Raw genomic sequence first — 25,466 nt, 5'->3', positions numbered from 1 at the left:
TTGACATGATTTGTTCTTGACAAATCCATGCTGACTGTTACTTATTACCTTATTATTGTCTAGATGTTTGCAAATTGATTGCTTCGTTATTTGCTCCATTATCTTTCTGGGTACAGGAGTTAAGCTGACAGGTCTGTAATTCCCCGGGTTGTCCTTATTTTCCTTTTTGTAGGCAGGCACTATATTTGCCCTTTTCCAGTCTTCTGAAATCTCTCCTGCCTTCTAAGACTTTTCAAAGATAATCGCTAATGGCTCAGATATCTCCTCAGTCAGCTCCTTGCGTATTCTAGGATGCATTTCATCAGGCCCTGGTGATTTGAAGACACCTAACTTGTCTAACAAGTAATTTTTAACTTGTTCTTTCCCTATTTTAGCTTCTGATCCTATCTCATTTTCACTGGCATCCACTGTTAGAAGTCCAATTGCCACCAACCTTCTTGGTGAAAATCGAAACAAAGAAATCATTTACCATTTCCGCATTTTCTGTTATTGTTACCCCCCCCCCCCCCCCATTGAGTAACAGGCCTACCCTGTCCTTGGTCTTCCTCTTGCTTCTAATGTATTTATAGAATTTTTTCTTGTTACTATTTATGCCTCTAGCTAGTTTAATCTCGTTTTGTGCCTTGGCCTTTCTAATTTTGTCCCTGCATACTTGTTATTTGTTTATATTCATCCTTTGTAATTTGACTTAGTTTCCACCTGTAAGAATCTTTTTTGACTTTTAGATCACTTAAGATCTCCTGATTAAGGTGGTCTCTGGCCATACTTCCTATCTTTCCTACATAGTGGGATAGTGTGCTCTTGTGCCCTTTGAAAAATGTCTCTTTGAAAAACTGCCAATTGTCTTCAATTGTTTTTCCTCTTAGACTTGCTTCCCATGGGATCTTACCTACCAAATCCCTGAATTTGCTAAAGTCTGCCTTCTTGAAATCCATTGTCTTTATTTTGCTGTTCTCCCTCATATCATTCCTTAGAATCATGAACTCTATCATTTCGTGATTGCTAGATCATTAGTGCAGCTGCAGTCAAATAAGTGAAATGAAAATTAAATCAATCTATAATTTGCATGAACAGTACAGTCAGTGATAGGGCGCTATGCTGTGCAGGGAGGGTCTCTTGTTGAGCTCAGCAGGAACAAGTCAGAAACTCTGATTCACTACAGCTGCAGAAAATGCTGAGATAGCTTGCTCCTGAGGAGCAGCAAGTACATGAGGTTACAGAGCAATCAAATGAGTAGTAACAACAACAAGGCCTGTTACAGTATTTGTGTTCTGTACCCTTTGGATTTACAACAAATCGTTGTCCAAGACATAAACCACATTATTTCCACACAAGGTTTTTCCCATGCAATTTTTTATTAAACTTGAATTTTTTCCAAGGTTTCCCCCTGCTAGCATGTAAATTTTGCAAATACATCTATGCTTATGTAAATTCATTTTCGGTGACAAACATTCCAATAAATCACATTGCTTCGTTTTTTAAACCTTGCATTTCCAATACAAACTTGATTTCCATGTAAATCATCCATGGCAAATATTCAGCCATGCAATATTTAATTAAATTATTTACTTATATTCTTTATATGTCACTCTAATAGTATAAAAATCATGGCAACAGTGCCATTCTGCACATCTGCTTGCTAGTAAAAACTAAACCTTTTAATACTAATACTTTGTATTTAAATAGCATCCTAAGGTGGGATTTCCAGAGGCACTCAATTGTCTCAACTCTGCTGTTGCTGAATTCAGTGGGAGCATAGTTAGGCCAACAGAGAATGCTTTTGAAAATCCCAGCCTTAAATGCTAAACACATTAATGTTATCCACTTTGAGTTTAAGCCTCATAACAACCCTCCAAGATAGAAAAATATTATTGCACCCATTTTGCAGATGGAGAGTTGAGGCACAAGGAAGTTCAATGACTTTCCTACGGTCACATAGGAACTCCATCTGATCCCTGACTCGCAGTCCTCTGCTGTAGTTACTGATTTTATAAGGCCTGAACTATCATAGCAGCTAAGCATCTCGTGATCTTCAGTTATCCACCCAGCACCCCTGAAGTATTTTACAGATGAGGAACTTAGGCACAGAGAGACTAAGTGTTTCTCTACACACAGCAGTTGAATCATTTGAACCATAACTGTGTATAGTTAGAGTAGAGCAACGCCCCTTGATCCTCAATCCTAGTGTCATACTTGTGCTTATACCAGCACAGCTTATTCCTGTATGGAAAGGGGATAAGACATACCAATAGACAGCAACTGTACAGCAGTTTAATTGCATCCACTCGAGGGGTTGTAGGATACCAGAAGAACTATATCAGTACACACACAGTAAGTTTGTGGCAGAGGAGGGCTTTGAACCCACATCTCTCAAGTCAGTGCCCAAATCACTGGACCATCCTTCTCCTGTACACACTCTTAAATGTGACTGTTTTTCCTGTACTTCATGTGTGCTAACATATGGATTTTTCAAGCCATTCTCTCTGTTCCAGTGATACAAAAGCCAGATTCTGATCTCATTTACACAGGTGTTAAACTACAGTAATGCCACCAACTTCAAGGGAATTCCTTTATATTTACACTGGATACAATAACTGAGGTCAAAATCTAGTCCACAACTATCCAGAACCAGAACTGACAGTTACACTATAAAGTATGACTTCAAAACTGTGAACATTAATCTCAATAATCTAAAAAATTATATATATCCCCATTTTCTGTTTTCAGTGCTTTTGTTTCATTCCATAAGTGACTGTTACTAATAAAATACAGCCGAGACAGGACTGTCTGTCCTACAGTATATCATCATAATTGTGTGCAGTTTTAACATCAGAACATCTCAAAGCAATGATAAAAGTAATTACCACCAAGAACAATTCACGGTCAACATACAAATGTGGTTTTTTTCAAAAGTGTCCCTAAAAGAGGTGTACAAAAAAAACCATTTCTCTTAATATTTGTTGAAATATGCTTTCATCCTTTTTGTGTTCATTTTCCCATTATCTCTGAGCAATCTGGTTTTATTTACACAATGCTTGTGCAAAGCAATTTTTAATCTCCCATATTTGAGAACTCAGATGCCTCTTCCTAATTGTCCCCTCTGCCAACCCTTTGATTATGGATTACATTCATCCAACCAGAGAATGAGAACAAGATTGGCGTTCACTGAACATTGAATACTGGAGACTGAATTCTGATAGCAAAATGCTCACAACCAATCCACAGACTTTAAAAAACAAGCACACAACATTTGAACTGAGCAAATCCAAATAAATGTTAGGAAATTATGAACATTCTGTGAGGAGAAAGAGAGGTGCTAAATTAATCAAGTAAATTATACAATGTTGAATTATTCGCTCAGCATTAGTCAATAAATATTTGAAGCTATAGTACTTTAGAAATGACATCACTCTCATTATATTGCTAGCTGTCTATGCCATCAGTGTTTCACATTTATTTTTACTCAGTTTATTCTTTTTCTTGATTGAAGTGTTGTACCCAGGCTCCTTATCAGTTAGCCTTGGGGAGTCTCTTTTTGCCATTCAGAACCAAGGTTGGGAGACAGTGCCAATGTGCTAGGAGCAGCCATAAGGAGAGAGAGAAAAAAGCCATCGACAAGCCTGTTTTGTTCTCAGTTCTCTAGTAATTTGTATTCAAAACATTTTCAATCAAATCAACTGAAAACCTACTGTGTGATTCAGTCCATATCATTTTGCTCATTATACTGTCAAAGTTCTTGCAGCAAGAGGTTAAAATGTTGCCACTGGACTGCTATGAAAAAGAGGAGGAAAAGGATGTTAGAGAAACACAAAGGGCTTTAAAGGGAATGAAGGATTCAGTGTTTCACCTACCAGTGTGTGTATCTCATGGGGTCTGTGTAATTATGTGCTGAGTGACCTCTCAGAGCTAACCCCACACATTTTTCAGGAAGAAGCAAAGATAATGGTGTGCCTCTGCTGCTTTTCTTAACATTATCTCTCTTAGTGATTTACTTCTGAGTAAAGAAAGAAATCAGAGATTGTTTTGGTGCCTTAAAACACACAGACGATCATGTCTCCTCAGCAACAGTACCACTGACAACCAGACTGAAGTTAATGCAGTAAATGAAAGATCTTGAGCAAGAAGCCAGTTAAGGTAGTTTTCTAATTTCCTGCTCTTCATGCCACTGTTCAGCTGCTGCTGAAGACTAGCCCTTCCTTTCTTGTCTGTAACAAAGGGCCTTTCATAGGGAGGGGCATTTTCAAGTCAAGGGCAGAAAATCTTTATATTCAATTTAAAAAAAATAACCCAACATCCCAGCCAGTTGCGTTGGTTTTGTGTAATTGCTTACTGTGCTTTCAAATGAAAGAGTTGTCACTATAGAAACTAACACATCACATGGTATTTCTTCTGTCTCAGAGATACAGAATACCTGTTTAATGAGACATTTGTATTTCTTGCAGTCTTTAGGAGACACTCCTCTTAGCAAGTAGCATATTTATCAGTCTTACTTCTTAGCTGTTGAATAGAACTAGAGAATATATGGCCAGTACCATTGTTTTATTTATTTGGGCTTTTTATTTTCTTTTACATCAAAGGGTGATGCATGTAGGATCATAACTGCCTATTTGAGCTGTACCATATCAGCAATATCAATTCTCATAGCATTGTGGAAGCTTTGAGATGGTATGATATGGATAGAGGAGAAAAGGAAAATATAGCAAATCTGTTCTTAAACACTCAATCCACAGTTTATCTGGAGGAGCGAGGGGATGGTTCATAAAGCTCTCTATTAGCTACATAATCTACCAGGTCCCACTCTCAGGGAAAACCTGTCTGTTAAGAAATTATATATTTTCATAGACCTGAAGAATAGTAACCTTGCCACGTGAATGACTAAAATCTCACACAAACAGCTGATGTGCAAAACACTATGCTTCTTTAATTTGATCTCAATAAATCACATTCAGAAAAAAACAGTAAAGGTATCCCAATACTAACCATTCACCTGTAAAACAGAATAATCTATTTTTATTTAATTATTTCCACCACAACAAAAACCTGTTCCTCGGTGGGCAAAAATCAGATAAGCCCTTGTACCCTTAGAAGTGTGATCACAGCAAAGCCAGTAAACGTCCTCCTTGTTCAAATGTTCATAGCGAAGCACTGTTTTATCTTTTAAAACTTTTTTACTGTAGGAGTAGCGTTCTAACCCTTCCTCCACCAAACACAGGCTGGAGACTTTGTACCCCAGCACACACATACGCACACATGCTCACACTAAATATACTCCTAATTAAGTCCAATTCCTCAAAAATGATTAATTGTTAATCAGCCATAAAAGAACTGGTTTTGGTAAGAGGACCCTAAAGTTGGACTGAATTACAAAACGCACAGATCCCTGAACTGGTACCAGGCATTACTTCAACAAAGATATAAGTCTGTTTTGAGTCAGAAACAGTATAAATCTTTACCCGCTGCTATAAACGGTCTCAGAAGTTACATGTGTATGTCAGCTTTGCCTTCTTGTGTTCAGATGTTTATCTACTGATAAAGCTCAAAAAGTAATTGTAAATGGGAATCATCTTCCACTGGAACATTTCTAGGGTCCTTCAGGATCTGTTCTTGGCCCAGTACTATTCAATACCTACCTGAAAGAAAATATAAAATCATTGCTGGAAAAGTTTTCACATGACACACAAGTTAGCAGAAGGGTAAATAATGACCATTAAGGTCAGTACTACAGTGAGATCTGGATCACATGGTAAGCTGAGCTCACTTGAGCAACATGCGTTTTAGTACATCAAAATGCAAGGTCAAACATCTAAGAATCAAAAATGTAGGGCACATTTATAAAATGGAGGAATACAATGAAGCATTTTGGAAACCAATGACTCAGAAAAAAACTTTGGATCCTGCTGTATAATCAACTAAACATGAGTTCCGAATGTGATGCAGTGGCTATGTAAGTAAATATATAAGCAGAGGAATATCAAGTAAAAGTAGGGAGATGTATACAACATTAATAAGACCATTACTGGAATAATGTTACCATTTCTGGAGTTCATCCTTTAAAAAGGATGTTGACAAATTGGAAAGGATTCAGAAAAGAGCGACAAGAATGTTCTGAGGTCTGGAAAACTTGGCCTATAGTGAGAGACTAAAGAAGCTCAATCTATTCTGTTTATCCAAGAGAAGAATAAGAGGTTACTTGACCATGGTCCACAAGTACTTACAGGGGGAGAATATTATCGATAGTTGATGACTCTTTAATCTAGCAGACAAAAGCATAACAAGATCCAATGGCTGGAAGATGAAGCTAGATAAATTCAAACTAGAAATAAGGTGCACATTTTTAACAGCAAGGATAATTCATCATTGGAACAATTTACATAGGGATTAGATAGACTCTCTGACACTTAAAGTTTTTAAATCAAGATTGGATATCTTCCTAAACCATATGCAATAGCTCAAAACAGAAATTAAGGGCTTGTTGCAAGAACCACTTGGTGAATTCTATAGCCTGTGTTATGCAGGAGCTCAGATTAGACAGATTAGATTAGTCCTTTCTGGCCTTAAAATATTTTAATCTAAATCACCAACCTCTGCTTCAATTTAAGAAGAAATTCAGTGATTCCATATACTTCCCCAGAACTGAATAAAGGAAATACAAGTTCACAAATAAAAATGCCATTAGGAAACAAAAAGCAGCAAGTTAGGAAAAAGCAACAGCAGCAAGGGCGGAATCTAGCGATAAGTGGCAGGCCTGCCTACCTTCTCTGTGATCCCCCACTAGATCGTAGGGCCGTCGCCCAGGAGGCCCTATGAAACCTTCAGCAATTTCTTCCTCCTCTTTTTCTTCAGACCTTTTAGGACAGAGTGTTCAAGCCACTGGCCACCTGAAGATCAGCAGCAACAATCACCACCATCAGTTGCTTTTACAACTTATACATGCTGTCACCACTGCAGTCATCATGGTGCCAGAGCCGATATTTGCTTCAGTTCCAGCCCATCAGCAGACTCCTCCAATGGCTATTGGTTTGTTGCCTCATCATGTATTTGTCTTCATGCTACCTATTGTCACCTGTCTGCACTGCCTCATCAAGCCTTTCATTTGCTGATCATTATACTCCCCTTTCCCTTCTTCCCAATGCCTGTCCCCTCCCATAATTCCTTGTCTCTCCCTCTGTCTGGTTCCATCTTTCCTATCTCCTCTGCCCTCACTTAGGGCTCCATCCTGCAAGTACTTAAGCACAATTTTATTCATGTTAGTAGGCCCATTGATTTCACATGAGTAGATCTCACGTATCTGGCCTAAATTTACAAATTAAGGCCCTGACCATGCAATGAGCTCTGTGAGAGCTCATCCCCGTTCCCTCAAGGAGCTCCATTGACGTCTATGAGGCACCATGTAGGGGTGTGCCTGTACAGAGCTCCTTACAGGACTGGGACCTACACAAATTAAAAAACCATCACTACAAATGAAATTAAAATTAATAAAAAAAGAAATAGAAAATAGGCCAGAGTAAAAAATAACTGGCCAGAGCTATATATCAAAATGGAAAATAGGTCAAGGCTACCAAAAGTTGAAAATAGACCTGGGTTTCAAAATAAGAGATAAGCAAGAAAGAAAACAAGGTTTAACAAACAGGCAAGAGTTAAAAATAACCCAAAACCAGAAAACAGGAATTGATAAAATTAAAGAAAAAATAGTTAATGATAAAGAACCAGTATCTGTGACAGTGTCACAAATAGTGATGTTTAATGGAACTAAGGGCTCAATCCTGCAAAGACTTGCACACTTTTTGCAGCTGAGTGATCCCATTGAGATAAATGGGGCTACGCTTATGAGTAAAGCTAAGCAAGAGCATAAGAGTTTGCAGGATCCAGGTCTTGGGCTGTAAGCTCTTCAAGGCAAGGATTGTTTGTACAGCAATGTTTTGCTGGCACCATAATTAGCAGTGAAACAAAATGAATAGTAAGTACATTTTATAAGGCCTGTGTATGAGAAGATAACTGTCAGGTATGATGGGAGGTTGGCTAGACAACCTGTGTACATGCACCATACATTCTTATGAAGTGTTATTAGAAGAAAATTATTTGTACATTAGAAAGGTTGATATTTTAACTTTCTTTTACAATTAACCCATATTTGTATTTGGTGCATGAATATACCCTGTAAGAAGTCAGGAATTGCTCTAATCAGACCATAGCCTAATGCTTCTTGGGACAACTATGCATGAACTGTTGGATGAATATGGTTGTCTTCCATAGAGATGTCTCAATATTCATCAAATTCAAAACAGGATTGTGATGCACTGAACTTCAAAGTAGTCCCCTGAAGCCCCCATATTAATCATTTGTATATGGTTGTGGTATTTCATACAAAGCATGCTATGTAAGATACCATATGAAAGGTCACGGTCTGCTGAAACTCATTGCTCTGTCAAAATATGTGTATTGTTAGTGTGTATGAAGTGATGAGATTTTGATATATGGTTGTTATTGAAATATGTTGTGATTCTGGGAAACACTCCCTGCTAACTCTCCAGTGACGACAATGGTGGTGACCCACATCCAAACGGGCATTAAACGACCATCATGAGCCACTGATCAGGGGAATGGTAAAGAAGAGATTTACAATTCAATAAAAGACAGTTGTGCAAGCACCACACAATGGGGATTGCTCAACTCTGTTACTCAGCAAGGCCCACCAGGACATGTCTGGGCCACTATCTTTCCTGGGATATGGACTGAGAGCATAAAATAAAGGACAGTGGCACCAGGAGATCACACCCCCCCATCCCCGCCCACACACACATCTATGCTGAAGGGAACAAGAATGCTGGGAAGACAAAGACTTTGAACTGAGGAGGTTGGTCCCAGGCTGAGAAGGAAATTCAGCCTGTGTATTAAGAACTGAGAGTGGATGTAACCTCTATTAGGATCAGAATATCTATTAGCTTAATTCAAATCTTGCTTAGTCTAAAAGTTTAGAATTTAGAATGTATATTTATTTTTTATTTTCTTAAAGTAACTATTTCTGACCTTTATGCCTACTACTTATAATCACTTAAAATCTATCTTTCTGTAGTTAATAAATGTATTTTAATGTTTTATCCTTACCAGTGAGTTTGTCTAAAGTATTTGGGGAATCCGCTCAGATTACAAAGATTGGTGCATGTCCACTATCCTTTAACAAAATGCCAAACTAATGAATAAGTTTGCATTGAAGGTCTTGAGCAGTGTAAGATGGTATATTTCTGGGGTTCAAGGGTGAGGAGATTTGCTGGTGTCTCCCTTTGTATAGTTCATGGGTGGTTTAGTGAGCATTCATGCATCTTGCTGGTTATGTCTCTGTATGTTGATGGATGAGTGAGAGCCAGCACTGGGAGAGTTTGCTGTTTGTCACTGGCATAGCATTGTGAGAGACAGCCCAGGTTGGAGAAGTATGGGGGCAAAACAAACCCACAATTGCAGGTTGTAGCCCGGGGATCCCGGCACAAGGGTGTTGTGCTCAGAATTCTTTCATGGACACTATAATTTACTGTACATCCCAGCGAGTTTGTAAGTAGCATTCACAAATTAGTTTCTGTAGCATGAGTGTCAAGTGATCCATGCTAAAGAAGAGATTGGACATCTGGGTTGAACTCCAATTAGAATGTCTCTGTGTATGAGTGAAAGATAATGGCATCAGCCATTTGCATCCATGTTTTTGGAATCCAAAGAGCATCTTTCAGCAATTAGAAGTCTAGTGTTTCCAGTAATCTGGGAAAACAGGACAAGATACAAATGAAGACACAAGAGTTTATAGTGTGGCTTCTGTTCACTGTCAGTGATAATGGAGGTTGTTAATTGCACATGCCTGCACCCCAAATGGAAAGTCACTCCCTCCCCTTAAGCAAGGGCACGTGGTGTTTACACTACTCACCCTCCCTCAGGGTTTTTGCTTCTCCATAGCAGCCTTACTAGAGAAATCTCCTTAGGAATGTGCTGAGTGAGTGCATTCTTCAGCTGTCTTGTCCATAGTTCTCCTCTCACCAGTTGCTACCCAATTTAGAGGTTGCATTGGCTCAATGCCAGCCCCTAGCAGATCAGAGGTTGTAGGTGCTCTGTGCCATTGCAACCCCTGCCCAAGTGAACTTTCTACCACCACAGGCCCATCAGCTTCTGTCAGCATACCTTACATCTGCATTATAAGCCCTGTGCCTCCGAGTACTCCTTTTGCATCCTTTGTACTAAGCTATGTTCTCCACAGTATAACCACCATTAGAATCCAGCTCATGAATTCTCTATGCATGCTGAATTCACATGGGTTTCAGTTGGAGTTTGATTATTCAAAGCAGACAGGATCTGATCTAAAATTAATGATTTGGCCACATAATTTTAAGTCATATTTGGGAAGCTAGCATATTTTCCCCTTTATGTTTAATGTCAAATTCTCAATGGGAGTTCCCTATGCACCTCTTGAGGAGAGCATATACCACACCTGACCTTTCATTCCATCTTAATTGTTATGATTATGTTACAGTAGTACCCAAAATGTTTTAGGGGCTGTATAGCCACATATCCCAATCCATTCCCACAGCTGTGTAAATGCAAGAATACACTTCAGCTAGGCATGGCTATTCTTTAAATTAGGGCTTTGTTTTCTTCAGTTGGCTATCAAAGCAAAATTAAAGTCAGTTGTACAGCAACTTTTTCTTATGTTCCTTATGAAAACATCTCGAGTTCTACCTGTTTCTTCAAAAGCGTTTTAGGAAACCCCAGACCTGCAACCTCACTCTATTACACCCCTTCAGCCAGCTCTAATCACACAGGGCTAGATTGTGCGTACACTTGCATTAGTGTAAAAAGTCAGGGAGAGGCATAAGGAGCCTCCCCTTTTGCGTCCTGTAAAGGCACCAGGTAACTTTTACATTTTGCCTTTCCTTGACTGCCAACAGCAGCACTAGCTTCCTACAGTTGGTTGAAAGATCAGCTCCATCCAAATTGTTTAGCTTAGCAGATGGGGAATTTTCCCAAGGAACATTTCCCACTATCAAATGGTGGCATAGCCACCTCACGCCTAAGGCACACTGCTGCCTGGAGTTCCCACTATGGCACTGCATCCTCTTTATCACCTCTCTACTGCAGGTTGTGTCTTCAAGGCACTAATTAGACCACAGCATGATGGGTCAGAGCATAGAGCATATTCAGCAGATACAGAAAGAATAGCAAATATGGCAGGCGATCAGCTTGGCTTAACAGAGATGTCTTTGGTGAGCTTAAACACAATAAGGAAGCTTGAACAGATGACTAGGGACAAATATAAAAATACTGCTCAAGCATGCAGGAGTGAAATCAAGAAGGCCAAAGCACAATTTGAGTTGCAGCTAGCAAGAGGTGTGAAGGATAACAAGAAGGGTTTCTACAGAAATGTTAGTAACAAGAAGAAGGTCAGGGAAAGTGTGGGGCCCCTTACAGAATGGGGGAGGCTACCTAATGACAGGTGATGTGGAAAAAGCTGAAGTACTCAATGCTCTTTTTGCCTCGGTCTTCACAGATAAGGTCTGCTCCCAGACTACTGAACTGGGCAGCACAGAAAGGGGAGGGGGGTTAGCAGCCCTCGGTGCTGAAAAAACTGGTTCAGGACTATTTAGAAAAGCTGGACATGTACAAGTCCATGGGGCCGGATGCAGTGCATCCGAGGGTGCTGAGGGAGTTGGCTGATGTGATTGCAGAGCCATTGGCCATTATTTTTGAAAACTCGTGGTGACTGGGGGAGGTCCCTGTGCCCATCTTCAAAAAAGGGAAGGAGGAGGATCGTGGGAACTGCAAGCTGGTCAGCCTCACATCAATCCCTGGAAAAATTATGGAGCAGGTCCTCAAGGATTCCATTTTGAGGCACTTGGAAGAGGGGATGGTGATCAGGAACAGTCAGCATGGATTCACCAAGGGTAAGTCAGGGCTGACCAACTTGATTGCCTTCTATGATGAGATGACTGGCTTTGTGAATGTGAGGAAAGTGGTGGATGTGATATACCTTGACTTTAGAAAAGCTTTTGATACAGTCTCCCACAATATTCTTATCAACAAGTTAAAGTATTGGTTGGCTGAATGGACTATAAGATGGATAGAGAGCTGGTTAGATCATTGGGCTCAACAGGTAGTGATTAACAGCTCGATGTCTAGTTGGCAGCCGGTAACAAGCAGAGTGCCCCAGGAGTCGGTGCTGTGGCTGATTTTGTTCAACATCTTCATTAATGATCTGGAGGATGGGGTGGATTGCACTCTCAGCAAGTTTTTGCAGATGACACTAAGCTGGGGGCGGGGGCATAGTAGATACACTGGAGGGCAGGGATAGAATACAGAGTGATTTAGACAAATTACAGGATTGGGCCAAAAGAAATCTGATGAGGTTCATCAACAAGGAAGTTGTTGAAGTCCTCACTTAGAATGGAAGAATCCCATGCACTGCTACAGACTGGGGACTGACTGGCTAAGCAGCAGTTCTGCAGAAAAGGACCTGGGGGTTGCAGTGGACAAGAAGCTGGATATGAGTTAACAGTGTGCCCTTATTGCCAAGAAGGCTAATGGCATGTTGGGCTTTAGTAGGAGCATTGCCAGCAAATTGAGGGAAGTGATTATTCCCCTCTATTTGGCACTGGTGAGGCCACATTTGGAGTATTGTGTCCAGTTTTGGGCCCCCCACTACAGAAAGGATGTGGACAAATTGGAGAGAGTCCATAGGAGGGCAACAAAAATGATTAGGGGGCTGGAGCACAAGATGTACGAGCAGAGGCTGAGGGAACTACGCTTGTTTAGTCTGCAGAATAGAAGAATGAGGGGGGCTTTGATAGCAGCCTTTAACTACCTGAAAGGGGGTTCCAGGGAGGATGGAGCTAGGCTGTTCTCAGTAGTAGTAGATGACAGAACTAGGAGCAACGGTCTCAAGTTGCCTTGGGGGAGGTCTAGGTTGGACATTAGGAAAAAGTTTTTCACTAGGAGGGTGGTGAAGCATTGGAATGGGTTACCTAGGGAGGTGGTGGAATCTCCATCCTTAGAGGTTTTTAAGGTGCAGTTTACAAAGCACTGGCTGGGATGATTTAGTTGGGATTGGTCTTGCTTTGAGCAGGGGGTTGGACTAGGTGACCTGCAGAGGTCACTTCCAGCCCTAATCTTCTATGATTCTATATTGTAGATGCAGAATTATAAAATGCCAAAAACCTATATGTTCAATTTAACCTTTATTTTAAAATAATTGTATGCATGAAACATCTCTCGCTGATCTGTACTGGTCAAGATACAGCAAACTAATTTGCTTAGTTAAAGTAAAGTATTAAAAATCAAAAGCATATGGGTGCTCTCAGGGCAACCTGTCTTTGGCCTAGAACAGGAATGATGTATCACTTCTAAAAAACAATAACTTATCAGAAGAGGTGACAAGAATAACTACAACACAACTGATAGGTCAACTGAGACCAATATAGATAAGTGAAGAGTAATATGAAAGACAGAGGGCATTAAAAATACTATTCATATAAAAAGAGAAATGTGATCTCGAGTTTGATAATAGGAAAGGGAGCCAGGATTTCCTGAGTTCTAAGACCAGTTTTGAAATTGACTTTTTGTTTGGTTTTGGGAATGTCACAAACTCTGTTCATGTTAGGGTTTTATACACTCACCCATCACCAGAGATTCAAGTACCTTCCACACAGCAATAGCATAGTCCCTCCTGGGTTTCAGAGAGTCTTTCTGGCATTTCTCCATTTGAGGGTAAAAACTCTGCTTGAGATAGGAAGATGATGCTGCTGCTTTTAAGATTGATAAGGGTTTGTTAGGTAGAAGGGGGAGTCAGGGGAACTCTACTTTTCTTTAGGGTTAACACTACTTATAAGCCTCACAGCAGGGATGTTTGAAGGATTCATTCACATTTGTAAATCACTGTGCAGATGGACATGTACTAACACCATGTAGTATTTTTCTAATCTAAACTACAACGGCAGAAGATCGGGGAAGTTCTAAAAAGAAACCAGAAAAACAAGATAAGATCATTTAAATATAATAACGTAACAAGGAATTGGAAATTGGAGAAGAGATCAGTTAGCATGATGGGTTTTTCAAATCTGTACAGAACAGGCAAAGGATAAAAGAATCCCTTAGTTTATTTCAAAGTTATCTTAGCACTGGTCTACACTGACCTGGCGATTTGGCGGTAGTCGACAGGAGTTACGCAAGCTACCCAGAGTACTCTCTCTTGCATAACTCTCGTGGACTGCTGTGCTTCCCTTCTGCGCTGTGTCTTCACTGCACTGCGCCACTTGAGGGGGTGGTTTACCAGCATCGACTTCTGGATCAATTGAGCGGGTCTACACTGACCACCAATTGATCCAGATAGGTAGATCTGATGGCAGCAACTTTGCCACTGTCAGTATAGACATACCCTTAGAGAACATAAATCAGGAGTAAAGAAACAGCAGAGGTATTTTTACACTGTTTGCTTCTTAGGACAGGGACTATATTTCTGGGTTTGGAAAGTGCATATCACAACAATCTAAATGAATACATTTAGATATTATTATTAATAATAGTAATACACCAAGAATGTATTACAAACCCTTCCAAAGCTGAGGGATCACTTTTTTTTTTTTTTTTTTTTTTGAGTGAAGACCACCAGATAACAACCATATATAGATAATAGGATTGATTCTGAAAAGATTAGATTTTCTTAAAGTAGAAACACCTTCACGTCTGGTAACATGCATGTAGGAACATTAAAGAATGTGAAGGGGAATAAAGCTCTAACTGATATTTTTAAAAGTGGTCAGGTTTTGAGAGAGATTCCCTATGTCTGGACAACAGCAAATATAAGAACAGTCAAGTACAGAATTGACTGAAAATGAGAAAATTATTCATAAAAATAATTATGGTTTTAGTGAAAAGCTTTTTGAAATCTGGAATTGTTTGACCACCTCTGGTCAGGCATCAAACCAGAAAACTAGAGATCACAGTGTAGCATCTGTTCTTCAGAAAATCTTGGAAATCATCCAAAAGGCAACCTGGACATGAAAAACAAACAAACAAAAATATGTTAGCAGGAGAATAATGTGTTGAATACCCCAATAACCCAGGTAAAGCAGGGAAGTTTCTAGCACTTATGATCACATCACTAGTATCTTTGATCCTAATTTCTGAATCCAGCAGCCTCTAGCCTGTGTAACTTTCATCCACAGAGCTCCCTCCAGTCCTGCACTGATGGACTCAGGTGCAAGGGCATGTTCTCATGGATTTCATTGCTGGATCACAGCCTAATTTCCCTGAATTTCCCTGAATCTTTCATTCAGCAGTGAGGATTACTTATGTAAGCAAGGGCCATTGCAAAAACTTCAACCCAGAGACAATACTGAGGAATAATGCAACCCTCCTCTGGAGAATTCTGACTGTTTAGGTGCCTGGACTGGCAAATACCAAAAGGAATTAAAAGCATAAAAATAGAATTACATTAGAGAAAGGTAGTGAGTTAAAGATTATATTCTGCACCGTGTATACTCAATACAATAGCCATCCAGCACATGGTTCATGAAATGTATTTGGGATTGTTATAGGAAAAAAGATTGAAATCATCAGCTCAGTAAATAGTTACAGTAAAAAGGCAAAAAGGATATTTGATTGTATTAGCAAATGTATAGTATGGAGGAAAAAGGATGATATTTTCATTGTTAGAAATCATTTGTATTACACTCTGCCTGGAGAATGGGTTAGAAATCAGACCAGTTTCATAAAGGTATTTAGGTGTCTAAAGATGCAGATAGGCACTTAGTGGGATTTACAAAAAGCACTTAAGTGAGGTAGGTGCCTAAATACCTATGTAAATCCAGCTCTTAGTCACAACAGAATATTGTTGCCTTGCAGTATGAGGTACATAAGAACTGCCATACTGGATCAGATCGATGACCCATCTAGCCCAGTATCCGGTCTCCAGCAGTGGCCATTACTTGAGCATCAGGAGGAGTGTACAAAACAGGGCAATTTTGGAAAGATCATTGATGAACTTCTTTTCTGAGCCCAGTTTTACTTTTGACCATCACATCATCCCATAGCAATGAGTTCCACAGATTAATTGTGGGTTATGTGAAAAAGTATTTCCTCTTGTTTGTATTAAACCTGCTGCCTATTAATTTCATCAGGTGACAACTCATTCTGTATTGTGGGAAAGCATAAATAACACTTCCCTATTCACTTTTTCCACATCATTCACCTCTGTCAGATCCCCCATTAATCATCCTTTTTCTAAGATGACCAACCCCAATTGTTTTAGTCTCTCAGTATGGTAGCTATTCCATACTCTTGACCATCATTTTTGCCCTTCTTTGAAACTTTTCCAATTCCACTATATCCTCTATGAGTGGGTCAATCAGAACAGGACACACTATTCAAGAGGTGAGTGCACGTATAGATGTATATAGCACCGCTGTGAAACTGGTAGACCAGTGCCAGCTCATGACAGAGACCAAGACCAACTCACTTGTGCATTAGTATAGACCAAAGTGATTGTTAAATGTATCAGAGTATATTTGGTGTTCAAACTGCATAAAAACTAGTGGGATTTTATTTGCATTGTTTTCACTGATCTGTAGCCCATTATAATGTAGTAGCAAACATTGACATTGTTTATAGCCTTGTAACTAAATAACTCATTGTGATACTCTGTACCTCAAAATAGCATCCTGGAACACCCATATTCACCCCTGTGCTATGATTATGATATGTTCTTTACAAAGTATGCCTCGAGGTATCATTTGAGAAGTCATGATTTGTTGAACATTACTAGTCTGTTGAATTATGTGTGTTACCATTCTGTGTGAAGTTATGAAATTTTGCAGTGTATGTGTTACTGAAATATGTTGTGAGTCTGGGAGATGCCCACAAGCTGTGCTTTCGGTGGCAACAAAAAAAGCAAATAACACCCCCAAGACAGATTTATATTAGGACTAGTCAGCCAGGTGTTGATGACCCATTAAGAAGAATCCACTCTCTCAATGGGCCCTGCCCGAAGCACATAGATAATGGGGATTGCTTAACCCAGTGACTCAGCAGAGACGAAGAACATTGGACTCTGACTTCACATTTGAGACAGTATCTTTCCATGCACATGGATTGGGAGATATAAATTGGAGTCTGTGACATCAGCCCACAGCCACTCACCTCCCCCACCTACTCTGAAGACAACAAGAACATTTGGAAGAAAATACTTTGAACTGGAGAGATTAGTCCCAGGCTGAGCAAGGAATTCAACCTGTGTATTAAGAACTGTGAATTGCTTACAACACCTAGTGAGGTGAGAAAGTCTGCCTGATTCAAATCTTGCCTAGACTAATAAGAAGGTTTAAAATTTAGACTGCAATTTTATTTTTATTTCTTACGTAACCAACTTTGACCTCTATACCTAACACTTATAGTCACTTAAAAATCTATCTTTCTGTAGTTAATAAACTTATTTTAATTTTTTATCCTTACCAGTAGGTTTGTCTAAAGTGCTTGGGAGATCTGCTCAGATTACGAAGGCTAGTGCATGTGCACTATCCTGTGACAAAGTGGCAAACTAATTAATGATCTTGCATTGTTCAAGAGAAAGTCTTGAGTAGTGTAAGACAGTACACTTCTGGGTGCAAGGCTGGGGGTAGGAGGATTTGCTGGTCTCCCTATGTGCAGTTCATGAGTGGCTTATAGAGCATTCATGCAATTTAGCTGGGTGTGTCTCTGTATGTTGGTGGCTGAGTGATAACAGCACCTGGAGGAGCTGGCTGCTTGTTATTAGAAGAGTATTGTGAGATAGTGCTCAGATTGAGAGTTAAGGGGGCACAGTGGTTCCAATGGCTCCAGATTATAGGGGGGTGGGGGCAAGAGGTCCATCACATCCATCAAACAAGAAAGAAGCTTTGTGGAATGCAAATGAAGAACTTTCACAGAAAAGAGCTAATATCAAAGCAAATGGTCGTCGTGTGTGATGATCGGAGGTCAAAGACTCAAAATGCATTCCTCACTCTCCATCATCAAAGAAAAAGCCCTTAAGGGTAGTGACACTGTCAGCATGTTTTCTGTGAGAAGAAGCCATTATGGATTCAAGAAAAGATCCTGCATCTCTGGACTATTTAGATTCTAACATGGTAGAATAACTGAACGAGAAAATGGAGATGTCCACAGTTATTATGGCTAGCCTAAGAGGACTTTGGGAAACTGACAGATTACTATATCACTGCTACTATTTGGAATTATAGACCGTGACACACTTGACCTGTACATATATTTTACCTGCTTTAACCCCTCAATACCTCATTTCCTTTTCTTAGCTAATAAATCTTTAGTTAGTTTGCTATAGAATTGGCAATCAGTGTTATCTTTGGTGTAAGATCCAAGATACCAGTTGATCTCGGGTAAATGACTGTGTCTTGGCACTAAATGTGATATGATTTTTGGTGTAAATGACTTTTTAATCACAAAGCCCAGTTTGTCTGGGTGGTCAAATAGACTGGAGAATCTACAGGGACTGTCTATGACTCCATAGTATAGTGACCCAGGAGTTCACATTTGTAATTGGCCTGGTGAAATCTAATTATAGAATATACCACCAGTTGCGGGTATCTGCTCTGTGGTAGGCACTGACAGTCCTGAGCCACTCCAGACAGCATGATGACCATTATATTTTCTCTCTATTTCTTAATAGTTCCTAACACTCTGCCAGCCTTTTTGACCCCTGCTGGGCATTAAGCTCACATTTTCAGAGAACTAGTCACAATGACGCCAAGATCTCTTTCTTGAGTTGCAACAGCTGATTTAGAACCCATCATTATATATGTGTAGTTGGGATTATTTTTCCAATGTCCATTACTTTACACGTATCAGTGTTGAATTTCTCCTGCCATTTGTTGCCCAGTCACCCAGTTTTGTGAGATCTGCCTGTAATTCTTTGCAGTCAGCTTTGAACTTAACTATCTTGAATACTTTTGTATCATTTGCAAACAATGCCACTTCAGTGTTCACTCCCTTTTCCAGATCATTAATGAATATGTTGACCAGCCCAGGTCCCAGTACAGATCCTTGGGAAACACCACTATTTACCTCTCTCCATTGTGAAAACTGACCATTTGTTCTTACGCTTTGTTTCCTATATTTTAACCAATTATTGATCCATGAGAGGAACTTCCCTGTTATCCTGTGACTATTTAGTTTCCTTAAGAGCCTTTGGTGAGGGACTTTGACAAAAGCTTTCAGAAAATCCAAAAAAAAAAAATCAACCTTACCCACACCCTCAAAAAATTCTAATATATTGGCTAGGCATGACTTCCTTTTACAAAAGCGGTGCTGGACACTTGCAACATATCATGCTCACTTATGTGTCTTGATTATTCTGCTCTTTCTACCAATTTGCTCAGTACATAAGTTAGGCTCATCTTTTTTTAAAAATCGGCATTACATTAGCTACCTTCCAGGCATCTGGTACAGATGCTTGTTTCTGCAATAGGTTAAATACCGGAGTTAGTAGTTCTGCAATTTCATATTTAAGTTCCTTCAAAACACTTGGGTGAATATTTCTGGTCCTCATGACATATTATTGTTTCATTTATCAATGTGTTCTAAAACCTCCTCTACTGATATACCAGCGTGGGACAATACTTCAGATGAGATCCCCATCAGAGCTATTATTTTTGGGTGTATCTCCCCCACCCACATCCACTGAAATGAAGACTGATGCAAAGAATTCATATAGGTTCTCTGCAACTGTCTTGTCTTCCTTTAGTGCTTCTTTAGCACCTTTGTCCTTTAGTAGCCCCACTGATTGTTTGTCAGGCTTCCTGCTTCTGATGTACTTTAAAAAATTCTTACTTTTAGTTTTTGCATCTTTAGTAAGTAGCTTCTCAAATTCTCCTTATCATACTTTTACACTTAATCTGTCAGAGTTTGTGCTCCTTCCTATTATACTAATTAGCTTTTGACTTCCAAATTTTAAAGGATCCCTTTTTTGCTTCTAAGAGCCTCATTACTCTCCTGTTTAGCTACAGTGGCATTCTTTTGGTACTATAGGTAAACCAACATGCCACCACATTTTAAAATTGAGTCCAAAGGAAAAGTTACTGGAGTTTGGATTTATTCTTACTGGAGAGCAGGAAAAAATCACTAGATTACTTTGGGGTAATCTAATTTGAAAATTTCCAAGTTATTAACACTATTGATAAAAAAGTGATTATGATAAATTGCTGAGGTGGATGAGAAATGCAAAAACAATTTAAGTATAAGAAAATGAGCTCTAGCTAAGACATCAGTGGAAATAAGAAAAGACACACAAAGGATAACATACTTATACATCTGTTCAATAAGTTACTGGAACAAGCAAGCAAAGAAAAATCTGCATTAGTAGGAGAAAGAAGTAATTAAAAACTATCTTGAGAATCAAAAAAGTAGATCAGCCAAGAAGTATGAAGCCATGATGACTCAAATGGCCTTTTTCTCTTCCTGAATCAGATACCAAAAAGCCTGTATAGCCATTACCCTGCATCCTTTTAATTGGATCACTAGTGCTATACTAATGGAAGTCCAATCACTTTGTTCTCTTCACTTGCCCTGACCCCAACTCTTAGATTCCATATAATTAATTGAATTGAATTAATCTCGCTTTACAGCAGGAGCTGAAATATTGCCCATTGGGGATTACTTTGGCTTTTCCTCTCTCATTGTAAAATTAGCTAGCCTGTCTTCACAGAGGACTCTCACATGACCAAAAAAAAAAAAAAAAAGCCATAAAAATTATGAAAACAAGTGAGTGAATTCCTGAACTGACAGCTTCATATGCAGACAACTGTACCATGACTTATCTTCATGAACTGCACTGATTTCACAGGCAGTTGTAAAATCTCCTCAGTTGCATAGGCAGAATGTTTTTGGCAATTAGAGCAGGTATTGATGCCAAAGTATAAAATGAAATGATTTCTTTAGATCTACAAACCGTGCTGCTAAATTAAAAACATTACTGTATTTTAAAATGTGTTGGGGCACATACTTTGGGGGTTTCAGCCTTCAGGTTCAACATGATCATTGCTCATTACTTCCCAGGCATTGCTGATTATAATATACATTTTGTATCCCAAAGCTTGAATAAAAACGTTTTCCTAAAAACAAAGAGAAAAATACCATGTTACTTCTTCAGCATTTCACAATCCTTTCATTCTCTGGGAAATCCTCTTCATTATTATGCACCACAAATCCTATCCAGCATGCAAACCCAAGCTTGTAACCCTTATATCAAAAGGAACATGAATGCTCAGACTTAAATTCAAGTTTTTTATTTGCTTTTTGAGGCTTTTTTCTCTTTTTTTATTTTAAACTGTGGAATAGTTGCTATGAAGACAATGCAGTTATATCACTCTGCCCACAACTAAACGGTGTTGCAGGCTCATATCAGTGGTTTGTCTTCAAAACCATTATAGTTAAAAAGGCTAAAAACAAAGACACCAAGCTCAGAAAATTCAGAGTTAAAGTTAACCTTACAAGAAAACCAAACTTTCTCCTAAAAAGCCTAACTCCAGGAGGTGAGCAACAGAGTTATTGGGGACACACTCTCCTGGGGAGGTGTTCTGTCAATTAACCACTGCACCAAGAGATGGAGAGAGGATAGTGAAGAAAAAAAAATAATCTAATTTAATTTGCAAACAAAGGGGAAAGTTTTGTACATTTGAGATAATCAGCTTTTAAAAGAAGCTGGTTCTGATTAATAAATTTTTAAAATGCTTCAAAATTGAGCAATGTGATTGTTCATTTTAAAAAGTCATCATTTACCTTAAATTTTTTAGAAAGAGCAATTCCCATGTGTAGGAGTTTGATAGTCACAGTAAGGGCTTCAACTAGATGTATTGATTTATTTACATTTTCTGACTTACAGAAGAACAAGGGTCAGATTCTCAGCTGGCATAGATTGTCACAGCTCCATTAACTTCAATAGAGCTATGGCAACTTAAACCAGCTGAGGATCTAGTCCCCAAATCTATAGTATCAGCACTAGACACTTGACAGAGCTATTTAATATCTAACACAATAAAAGGGGTTTTAAAGAGGCACAATAAATAAGGGCACAGGTTATCTGTGTAGTCACAAATAAAGCCTTTTGAGGATTTCTCTCTCATCTTTTTAAATCCCCCTAGAGCATGCATTGCTGTGATTTTTAAGAAGTGTGTCAGACTTACAGTTCCCAGGGGATCCCACTTTGTAAGAGCAGTGAAATCCCACTACATGGTATAAGAGCAAGTGCCTACAGTACAGTTGCTTTTAAACCTTTGAGTATAGTAAAAATATTAAAGAAATACTTGAATATCAGCTTTGGAGCCCTGGCATCAGAATTAATGATCCCTAATTGGTAGCTATGAACACCTCCAATGGGAAGGGTTTTGGAGAAGGTATGGGGCTTGGAAAATGCTGTTTGAAATGCCTAAAATAGACTGATTGGGGATTCTGGTGGCTGCCTTCTCAGAATCCCTGTTTTTTTTGGGCCTTCGTGTAGCCTAGTTTAGTTACTTACCTTTCAGGTTTAGCTATCTTGTTTGGCTGATGTTAATTTCCTTCCCATATTGGGCTCCTTTCTTCTTCTCTTCTATGACCCTTGATTTGACCTTGAGTTTGGTGCCGTGGCATTCACTTGTGATTGGTTAGCTTTTTTGAAAACACTCTGTGGCAGTTAGAAAATCTGCCTAGGAACCTAAAGGGCAGGAAAACATCATGTGACCCAAGTGTGTAGTCAGCCTAGCAACAGATTGTGTATATAAGGCCCCAGCACATGTTGTTCAGGGCTGTCCATCCTACAGGCAGTCAGTCTCTGTACTGCTGTTGTTGTTTCAGCTCAAAAAAAGAAGAAAACACTTACCTGTTCCAGTAGATCTCCGCTTCCCATCAGCAGCTTCTGTTGGTGTCCTTGTCGGCATTCCTGGATTTCTGGTTAGTGGTTCCTGAGTGAAGAGGTCCAGTCCTGGTCACAGCTGCTGATCTTCTTCCTACAGAGATATAAGGTGGAAGGAATCCTTATAATTGATAAGGTGTACTGTCCTTTGTTGGGTTACTTGGGTCCCAGCTTCACGCCCAAGTGACGTTAACCTGAACATAAGGTGTAAAAGTATGGTATAAATGTAGTGCCTTAATAGTCTAAAGTGTACTATTAATGTTCTGCAATACTATTCTGCTTAATAATTGTGCTTAATAAATACTTTAATGTTTTGATTTGAACACTGTAATAGTATTATTGCCTAGCTTAGGCGTTCAAAGTCTGAGGGTGAAAATTGCTTTGGGGATATTTACCTGCGATTGATAGATACCGTTTCAAAACTTGAGTTGAACTTAGAGCAAGGATATTAGAGGTCATCTTGCTCACCTGTTACTAACAAAAAGACTCCTTGAACATAGTAATTGATATATTTTTGAATAAAATTAGCACATCCCATGAAAGTGTGATGCTAATAGACCAAGTTCCAGCTCATACCAAGGTCCCTAGGCCTCAGGGGGAACACTATCAAATGCATAGCTGGCAACTAGTCTGACTCACCTGTGTTAGTATTGCTAAATTAGGTATTAGATTTGTAGCAATGTGTTTAGACTATGAAATGCTCATAAGCTGCTGCATGCATTAATTTCACTTATATCTGTAACCTATGCTATAAGGTAATACTTGCATGTTTATTCTGAAGGCATAAATCCAGTCAGGAAAGAAAGAAATATCACCAAGTGTGAAATATTGGTTTGCACCAAGAAGGAGGGGTTCTCTCTAGCCCATTAGGAAGGCCTATTGAATCCATATGGGCCACTGTAAGCCATCCAAGAACAAGGAGTTTGTTGATTGCTCCTGACACACCCATGAAGAGAGGGGGACATCCCCTCATATTGAGCTCGAGGGGTTGGGGATAAAATTCCCTGACCAGAAGTAATTAGGGTCAGTCTGGACTCTAAGGGGCAAAGATTCCTAAACATAAGTAAGAGATTCTCCAGGATTAACCTGGGTTAGCACTGAAGGATTTATAGAGTTGGCATATTTCAGCAGCTCTATCATGATCTGAAACCTAAGACTGCATCTCATCTGTGTGTCTATATTTACCTGTTTTTAACCTTGTTGCTAAACCTCATTTCTTCTTCTTTGTTAATAAATCCTGAGTTAGTTTATTATAGCTCTGGCTACAAGCATTGTCTTTTGTGTGAGATCTAAGGTGCAAATTGACTTGGGTTAAGTGATTGGGAGTAACGTGCATATTTTGTGATCTTTGGTGTAAGGTGACCATCTATTAAAGAGTCAAGCTTGTCTGGGTGGCAATGTAGATCACATGCCCAAGGGGACTGTCTGTGACTCCATGTGAAGGCAGTATAGTGCCTGAGGAGTTTACACTTGTTACTTGGCTGGTGAAATCCAAGCATAGAACTCACAATTTGTGCCCTGGTTTTTGACAGTCTGCCCTGAGTTTGGTATTCTCACTTGTGAGCAACTCCAGACAGTATGACAGCAAGTATCTCCCTTTTAAGCATATATCACACAATTATCTTGCCTTGTTTACAGCAAAATCTCAGCATCTCTCTAGCTAACAATGTATTTAATGGGATAAAATCATGTTCTCTCATCACCAACCACAGCTCATGAAAATTCCTGTTATAATTGTGCAGGTACTGTGCATTACTAATTGACCATTGTATTTGCATATTAGCAACAATGACACTGGTTGATGCATGGATGCTATTCCAAGGACACTTAATCACAGTATTTGGTGCTGACTTTCTATAAGAAAACAACATTAAGTTATGGCATTTTATGCCATTGCTAATTTTGCCCTATCCAAAGTGCTATTGACTACAAGCATATTCCTACTGAAGTATCAGCTCATCATCATAAAGCAATTTGTAGACACAGAAAATCACTTCATTGATTCCACATTTTTGTGGTGTGTGGGAGATATAACCAATCAAACAATTGATCTAGCTGCTAAATATGAGCAGGTCATGATTCCTATATTCTCAATCTGCTATTACCTGTCTGACAAGGAAGGCCTTTGAGTAATTATTTCTTTTTATAGCATTACACAAGAAATGCTTTTAGTATAGGACAAAAGGTATTTCTTTTTATAAGCCCCTATTTTCACATGTCTAACTTTCCTGATAAACATAGCATATAGAATGAAAATATACTTTTATTCTCATCCCAGTGGTTTATTCTCCCAAGGGAAGAACGGTTAGTAAGATTTCACAGCAGCATAACAAAGCATTTGCATGAGTTAAGGAACTTTTCACTCTTTTCTTTACACTTAGCTAAATTAAGATTGTGACTTCATTTTAAAAAGAGTAACCTTGCTTAGTCAGAGGTAATGATTTCTCTACAAGTGATGGCTTCAGTCTCTCTCAGCAATAAAAAGTTGCAACAAATTACTGAAATTCACCAGACAGCTTTGTAAAAGAACACTTGGCATTTTGACGTGTATTGCTGGAATCCT

The 25,466-nt window shown here is 39.1% G+C and overlaps 1 protein-coding gene across 5 annotated transcripts in view; it reads right to left on the bottom strand.

Annotated features, from left to right (window-relative positions):
• The window catches only part of MAP1B (microtubule associated protein 1B), a 234,739-nt gene that overhangs the window by 148,088 nt on the left and 61,185 nt on the right, over positions 1-25,466 (bottom strand). Inside the window, exons 1-5 of one of the 5 annotated variants that reach the window (XR_010923979.1) lie at positions 23,299-23,367; positions 22,871-22,997; positions 22,529-22,705; positions 21,017-21,125; positions 13,121-15,020 (exon numbers count right to left, since the gene is read on the bottom strand). The gene's annotated coding sequence lies outside the window, so the exon portion shown is untranslated. Of the gene's footprint in view, positions 1-13,113; positions 15,021-21,016; positions 21,126-22,528; positions 22,706-22,870; positions 22,998-23,298; positions 23,368-25,466 lie in introns of those variants that run through there. The other 4 variants (XR_010923978.1, XR_010923977.1, XR_010923981.1 and 1 more) reach the window with 4 other exon arrangements.

Source organism: Emydura macquarii, unplaced genomic scaffold (genome assembly GCF_026122565.2).
Source record: "Emydura macquarii macquarii isolate MOO-44397 ecotype Brisbane River unplaced genomic scaffold, CSIRO-AGI_Emac_v2 contig_2897, whole genome shotgun sequence".
NCBI classification, from domain to species: Eukaryota; Metazoa; Chordata; order Testudines; family Chelidae; genus Emydura; species Emydura macquarii.
This window is presented reverse-complemented; position numbering and strand designations above follow the sequence as displayed.